The sequence below is a fragment of the Euprymna scolopes genome, unplaced genomic scaffold (genome assembly GCF_053919585.1).
Source record: "Euprymna scolopes isolate OS-2025 unplaced genomic scaffold, ASM5391958v1 sca840, whole genome shotgun sequence".
NCBI lineage: Eukaryota > Metazoa > Mollusca > Cephalopoda > Sepiida > Sepiolidae > Euprymna > Euprymna scolopes.
The window spans coordinates 5001-12500 of record NW_027633925.1 but is presented as its reverse complement, the minus strand read 5'-3'; the positions used below and the strand labels follow the sequence as shown (position 1 = coordinate 12500).

Sequence of the window (7500 nt, the reverse complement as noted above, 5' to 3'; positions counted from 1 at the left end):
CTCCTATCTCTCTCGGGAAGAGAGAAAAAAGGAAAAGTTGCGGGCACCGCAGCAGCGACGGCGGAAGGCCGAAAACGCCGCGCCGGCGGGATCGGGCACGGCTCGGAGGCGGGTGAGGCGAGGAGAAGACGACGGCACGAGACCGACGACACCCCCCGACGACCCCCGGACGACTTTGCCACGACACCTCTCCCGATCGACGCCCTCCTACACGCTCTCTCGCTTTCGCTTCGCCTTCGGGGTTAGTCAGAGGTGGCCCCTACGACTCGCGAACGGCCAGGACTCCTCGGTCCGTGTTTCAAGACGGGTCGGGTGGGTTGCCGATGCACGTCGCTGACCCGGGGTGGCGGGCGGCTCGAGTAAAAAAGCGTCGCCGAGCGACCTCTCCGGAAACGGAAACGGGCGCGGGCGGGGTTGCCCCCGACAAGAACCCGAAACGTCGGCGAGGTGCGTGACGGCGAGGCCGCGCCAGTCCTATCCCGCCTCTCATCGCGCACGCGCCCGAGACGGTGGGGCGCCTAAGGAGCGACACACAGAGTGCGTCGCCCGCACGCGACTTCCGGCGGGATCAAAACGGACCGGCTCGCCACGTGTAACGGATCGTGTCAGATTTCCTCCGTTCCCGGCAGAAAGGGGCAGTTACGTTCGCGGGCCCGACGGCCGGTGGCCCCCGACTTCACAAGGTGGGAAGACGGGGGTTTTCAGGGTGATGAAACGCCTGCCGCCTACGGAAAAAAACCCGCGTGTTCGACCTGCACGCCGGGAACGGGTCGCGACGACGGACCGGAGGGGAAGTGCGTCCGGTGCCGGCCGCGCGGAGGTCGCGCCGAAGCGCCCGCGCCATGATTACGCCGAGCGATGATGAAGGGGACGGGTGCAGCGGAGTCGCGCGCGGAGGGAGCAGGAGGAAAGAAGAAGCGGCGGCGACGGATGCGGCGGGTTAGGGCCCGGCGGCAGCAGCGATCGAGAGGACGAGTCCCCTCCGTCGCAGCCAACCGACGCAGCCACCTACCGACGCCGCGGTCGTCACCACGTTTCCCTTCCCGCTATCCACGCGGCCCGTCTCCTTCGTCGGCGACGCGGGCACAAAAGCTGGAACCGCGGGGAACGAGTCCCCCGCGGACACGACGAACGACGACCTGTGCCGCGACGGCCTCTCTTTCAAGAACACACATCGAGTTTGGGCTCGAGCCTAGGCAGCACCGGACTGAGTCCCCCCGCGATCGCGGTGAGCGGTCCCACCCGTTTACCCCTGGGCGGTTTCACGTTCTCTTGAACTCTCTCTCCAAAGTTCTTTTCAACTTTCCCTCACGGTACTTGTCGACTATCGGACTCGTCCCGGTATTTAGCCTTGGATGGAGCTTACCACCCGATTTGGGCTGCGTTCCCAAGCAACCCGACTCTCGGATCGAAGGCCGTCGCTCGCCGTCCGCACCGAATGGGCCTGGCACCCGCCGCGGGCGGCCCCGATCGAGGGAACTCCGAACTATGCGAGACGAAAACGAACGGCTGCCTTCGACCCATGCGCCACACGTCCCGAAGCCTTTAACTTGCGACGGGATTCGGCGTTGGGCTTCTCCCGGTTCACTCGCCGTTACTAAGGGAATCCCGGTTGGTTTCTTTTCCTCCGCTTAGCGATATGCTTAAGTTCAGCGGGTCGTCTCGTCCGAGCCGAGGGCGGCGGTTTTTAGTAGAGTGTGGTGTTTGGAGGAGAGGAATCTCGATCGGTACCCTCCGTGTGACGACGGCTGGCCGATATAGCGCCCGTCCGACCGAAAATGAAGAAGCCAACAATTAAAAAAAAGCGTGGGTCCTCCCCATCCGACGTTGCGTTGCCTACGACGCGGCCACCTTTTTACGGTGCGACGGCCGTGCTCGTCGCGCTGCTCGAGGCGTCGCTGAGAGACACCTTCATGAGGCAGAGAGCGAGACGAGCAGGCGGCGCTTACGTCGGCAGTCGGTTAGGTCGGTACTTTTTTTTTGGTCTCCCTTCGGCTGCTTTCGGACAGACTCCTCCTGCTCCTCCTCCACAGTGTTTCTTCACGCGGTCGAAAAGGGAAAAGACTCCGCGGTCTGCCAGCGGGAGACGAAGGAGGAGGCCGGAGAGGGTTTTAAAAAAAAAAAAGACATTGAAAGGAGTCAATTCTTTTTTTATTTTTCTTCCCCCTCGTCACTCGCTCCTGCGACGTCCCGGTTACCACCGTGCCGAGGACCGGGCGGGCACGGGGACGGCAAGATGTCGTTTCGTTAACGGAGAAAGACATGTAACGTTCCGCCTCTCGACCGGACGTGGCCCCGAGACAAGGGATCTCGGGGCCGCAATGTGCGTTCGAGGTGTCGATGTTCACTGAGTCCTGCAATTCGCATCAGTTATCGCGGCTGGCCGCGCTCTTCATCGACGGACGAGCCGAGTGATCCCCCGTCCAGGGTTCAGCACTTGGTTTTTTTATATTAGTTTTTGTTTATATAGATTTAGTAGTGTGCGAGGAGGTCTGTGCGAGGAGGCGTGACGGCATTGCAATGTCGCGAGTAGTTTGTTTTTTTAGCTAGCGGCGGTGGCACAGCGGCTGCAAAAAAACAAAAAAAACGATAAAGCGGCGACAAGGCAAAGAAGAAGCGGCCATCACTTGCGGTGGGCGAAAAAACAAACAGGTGGTAAGACGCGGAAGCAAGCAAGAAGAGCTGGGGCTTTAAAAACCTCCGCGTCACCACAAATCTATCTCTCGCTCCGCCTTTTATAGGTTTGTTTGCGCGCATTCGAGGCGTTGACGCCGACAGACAGAGGAGGTAGGCCGGAAAACAACAAACCAGTCTCGAACGGGAAAACGGTAATGATCCTTCCGCAGGTTCACCTACGGAAACCTTGTTACGACTTTTACTTCCTCTAAACGATCGGGTTCGGTCGTCTTCTCCAGGCATCGAACGCCGAGGCGTAGATGCACGAGTGTCGTGACGGACACGTCGCGCACTGCCCGGCGGCGTCGTCGGCCAGATCCGAGGACCTCACCGGACCGTTCGATCGGTAGTAGCGACGGGCGGTGTGTACAAAGGGCAGGGACGTGATCGACGCGGGCTGTTGACCCGCGCCTACCGGGAATTCCTCGTTCACGGGGTTGGTTACAGGCCCCGATCCCTATCACGGGAGGTGGTTCAGAGGTTTCCCAACCCTCTCGGGCCGGGGCGAAGTCCCCGCTGATACCTCCAGTGTAGCGCGCGTGCGGCCCCGGACATCTAAGGGCATCACAGACCTGTTATCGCTCCGCCTCGTGTGGCTTTCTGCCACCCGTCCCTCTAAGAAGTGCGTGAGAAAACCGACCCGGACCCGAGCGCCACGGAGGACGCCGAGCCCGCCGTAAAAATCACTGACATCGGCGCACTAGTTAGCAGGCCGGAGTCTCGTTCGTTATCGGAATCAACCAGACGGATCGCTCCACCAACTAAGAACGGCCATGCACCACCACCCACCGAATCGAGAAAGAGCTATCGATCTGTCAATCCTACCGGTGTCCGGACCGGGTGAGTTTTCCCGTGTTGAGTCAAATTAAGCCGCAGGCTCCACTCCTGGTGGTGCCCTTCCGTCAATTCCTTTAAGTTTCAGCTTTGCAACCATACTCCCCCCGGAACCGAACTCTGGTTTCCCGCAGGCTACCCGCCGGGTCATGGAAGCGAACGCCGGCGGATCGCCGGTCGGCATCGTTTACGGTCGGAACTACGACGGTATCTGATCGTCTTCGAACCTCCGACTTTCGCTCTTGATCGAGGAAAACGTGCTTGCCACACGCCATCGCTGCAGTTCGTCTTGCGACGATCCAAGAATTTCACCTCTAACGTCGCAATACGAGTGGCCCCGACCGCTCCCTTCGATCATTGCCTCGCCGTAGACGGAGACCGACAGACGTAGACGAGGCCCTCTTCCATCATTCCATGCTTATCGTATGCAAGCTTGAACAGCCCGCTCTGAGCACTCTAATTTTTTCAAAGTGAACGTACCGGCCGCCGCGGACACTCGGTTAAGAGCACCCTTGGAGGAGAAACCGCCGACCGCAACACGCGCGCAGACAAGACACGAAGCAGGGACTCGGAGCGGACCGGGGGGTTCAAAAAAAAAGAGGAACGCGCGGAAAGGGAGAGGGAGAGAAGCGCGGGGGTCAGAGTGCGGGGATGCGAATGAACGCACCCAAACACACACACGTAGCACCCCCCCGTTAGACTACTCCCGGAACCGAACCGACGACCACTTGTTTTTTTTTTCCCGGATCCCGATCACGACCTCCTCGTCCACCTCGCCGGCAGGACCGCGTGGCGGGTATGCTAGCGGTTGACACCGGCGGAAAGGGCCGGGAATGCGAACGGACGACCAAAGTCAACGACGGACGATGGCGCCGCCGCCCCGGGGCCGCTTGCGCGACCACGAACCCGAGTTCGGACTACGAGCTTTTTAACCGCAACAACTTTAATATACGCTACCGGAGCTGGAATTACCGCGGCTGCTGGCACCAGACTTGCCCTCCGGTTGGTCCTCGTTAACGGATTTGAAGTGTACTCATTCCGATCGCGGGGCCTCGACAGAGTCCCGCGTCGTTATTTTTCGTCACTACCTCCCCGTGCCGGGAGTGGGTAATTTGCGCGCCTGCTGCCTTCCTTGGATGTGGTAGCCGTTTCGCATGCTCCCTCTCCGGAATCGAACCCCGATTCCCCGTTACCCGTAGTAACCACGGTAGGCACTTAACCGACCGTCGACAGTTGATAGGGCGGACCCTCGAGAGACCCGTCGCCGGGCGTGAAAGCTCGTGCGATCGACCAGTGAGTTATCCAGAGTCACCAAAGCGGAGCGCGCCGCCCTATGAGCCCCGCCACCGAACGGACCCGCGAGCGGGAACGCCGACGACGGGAGGACGGAATGACGCGCATCGGTCTCAGTCTAATATGTAGCGCCGCGACCCGGAACGGCCGACGCGGGTGCCAGCGCGCGAGGCGTGGCGACGACGGCGCGCCGACCGATCGCGGCCTGTGTCACATGTATTAGCTCTAGAATTGCCACAGTTATCCATCGCCTCCGAGGAGGAATACGGTCCCGAGGATTAGGTCCGGTTCCTGAGCCATTCGCGGTTTCGCCCGTTCTAATGCGTGGCGTGAACTTACACTTGCATGGCTTAAGCTTTGAGACAAGCATATGACTACTGGCAGGATCAACCAGGTATCGTTGGAATTTGGGACTTTGTTTCGACAGAACGACAGACCGACCGACCGACCGACCGACATAAGACAGACAACTACAACGACGGGCACGTGTTTATTTATTTTTCGAGGGGGTTCGCCGTCAGAAGAAGCGCGCTGCCCGCGCTGATGGCCTCTTTTTTGTTTCTCCCCTGACTTGGACCGAGACCGAGACTCAAAGAACGAAAGCGACCAACGTCGACAACAACAACGACAACGGCACCCTTGACAGCGATACATACGACAAACGACAAGCAGCACGACGGCAGTGCACACGGACATCGAGGGTCAAGGTGCAGACTGAACTCGCCGAGGTCGTCGTCATCGTGGTCGCCATCGATTCCGTCTCGTCGTCGTCGTCGTCAACGTCCACGTCACAGCCGGCCGAGAAGAGAGAACAGACGACAGCGTCGACAACAACAACATCGACAACGGCACCCTTGACAGCGATACATACGACAAACGACAAACAGCACGACGGCAGTGCACACGGACATCGGAGGTCAAGGTGCAGACTGGAATCGTCGAGGTCGTCGTCATCGTGGTCGCCATCGATGCCGTCTCGTCGTCGTCGTCGTCGTCTTCGTCGTCGTCGTCGTCATCAACGTACCAACCGACCGAGACGAGAGAGCAAGCAACAACGTCGACAACAACAACGACAACGGCACCCTTGACAGCGATACATACGACAAACGACAAACAGCACGACGGCAGTGCACACGGACATCGGAGGTCAAGGTGCAGACTGAACTCGTCGAGGTCGTCGTCATCGTGGTCGCCATCGATGCCGTCTCGTCGTCGTCGTCGTCTCCGTCGTCGTCGTCGTCGTCGCCAACGTCAACGTCAACATCACAGCCGTCATCGGGGAGGAGCTGGACCAGGGCAGCGGCGGCGTAAATTTTCCCGTCACCTTCGTCGTCGCCTTCGTCGACCGACCGACCGACCGGCGTCGTGTTCGTGCTCGGAAAACCGAGGAGAGACAACGTGCACATGGCGCGTTCTCGCAAGCGGCTCCTCGGTCCGATTTTTTTGGGCGGCTTTTTCGAGCTTTTTTTTTTTTTTCTCACCCTTTCGTCCGTGCGACGGCGAACGTTAGGGGAAAAAAAAAAAAAAAAAAAAAACGACAACAACGCGGCGGACCGGGCGAACAACATCGTCGACACACACGACATTGACGACCGGTCCCCCTTTTCACAATCGCATCGAGATAAAAACGAACGAGTCCGATTCGAGCACCGAGTCGCGAGCGGGAGGACTGTCGGTGCAAGTATCGATCACTGACGTGAGCGCTTCGCCGGACAGAGGATGGCTCATCCGGCAGCCGTGCAAATCGACGGTATGGGAAGAACGAACAAGAAGAGCAACGACTTGATCGGCGGCTTGGGAACTGCGGACGGTGAAAACGGGTTAATCGACTGCGACCACGACTGCTCGATCGATCTTCTTTGGCGCTAACAAAGGTGGAGGTGGCGCAAGAAGGGACTAGCGCTATCACCGTCCACGTATCAGAAGATGCGGCGGCAGACGTCGACGCTTATGCGTTGTCGGACGAGAAGTCGCTGCAGCACGTGTACCGCGAGCGGGACGTCCAAGGTTTTGCCAGACGGAAAGAAATCGGGTGTCAGCGAACGTTCACACGGCTGTGAGATCGGACGCTGACAGGAGTAGGAGGCGGCAGGCAGGCGGCGGTTACGGCGGCGGCGCCTGCTGCTGCTCATCCTCCTGTTTGCTGCGGCGACTTCCAGGACGGGAGAGCATCGAACAACGTACGTATGGTTACAAGGGGATCAGGATCTACATAGTGCATCCCCCGCGGCTATTTTTGTTTGTTTGTTCGCTCGTTCGTTAATTCGTTCGTTCGTTCGTTCGTTCGTTCGTTACAATGTACGTTTTTCCGTTCGACGGCGGCAGAGAGCGGCGGCGTTTCTCCCTAATCCGGAGGATTTATCGGTCGCACAGCGATGGGTCGTTCGGCCGATCATCGAAAGATTCGCAGGTAGTGGTTGAATGGCAGAACGGCAGCAACAACAGCGGCGGCTGAGAGCGGCGAACGCTGAGGCGGAAGCAGAAGCTGCAGCAAACGTATCGGCTAAACATGGTGGACATAGATATGGCTGACGACGCGGGTACCACGACGACTATGGAACCAGGAAAAGGAGCCGTTAGTTGTTCCAACATATCGTTCGACACGTCGAGCAGCCCTAGGTCCACGGAGAAGCACACACACGTACCACGTATTATAACCTAACGACGATGAGCGGGCGCACGGTTGGCAGGAACGAA

The 7500-nt window shown here is 59.2% G+C and overlaps 2 non-coding genes and 1 pseudogene across 2 annotated transcripts in view; all 3 read right to left on the bottom strand.

Annotated features, from left to right (window-relative positions):
* LOC145276323 (large subunit ribosomal RNA) overlaps nt 1-1680 on the bottom strand; it is a 5724-nt gene extending 4044 nt beyond the window's left edge. The window contains exon 1 of the ribosomal RNA XR_013867936.1: nt 1-1680. This exon is cut by the window's left edge and continues 4044 nt beyond it. This is a non-coding gene — a ribosomal RNA (large subunit ribosomal RNA).
* Nucleotides 1681-2273: 593 nt separating this feature from the next.
* On the bottom strand, nt 2274-2431 carry LOC145276322 (5.8S ribosomal RNA). Its single transcript, XR_013867935.1, has one exon. It is a non-coding gene; the product is annotated as a 5.8S ribosomal RNA (ribosomal RNA).
* A 398-nt stretch (nt 2432-2829) lies between these two features.
* On the bottom strand, nt 2830-5200 carry LOC145276326 (small subunit ribosomal RNA; annotated as a pseudogene).
* Nucleotides 5201-7500: the final 2300 nt, after the last annotated feature.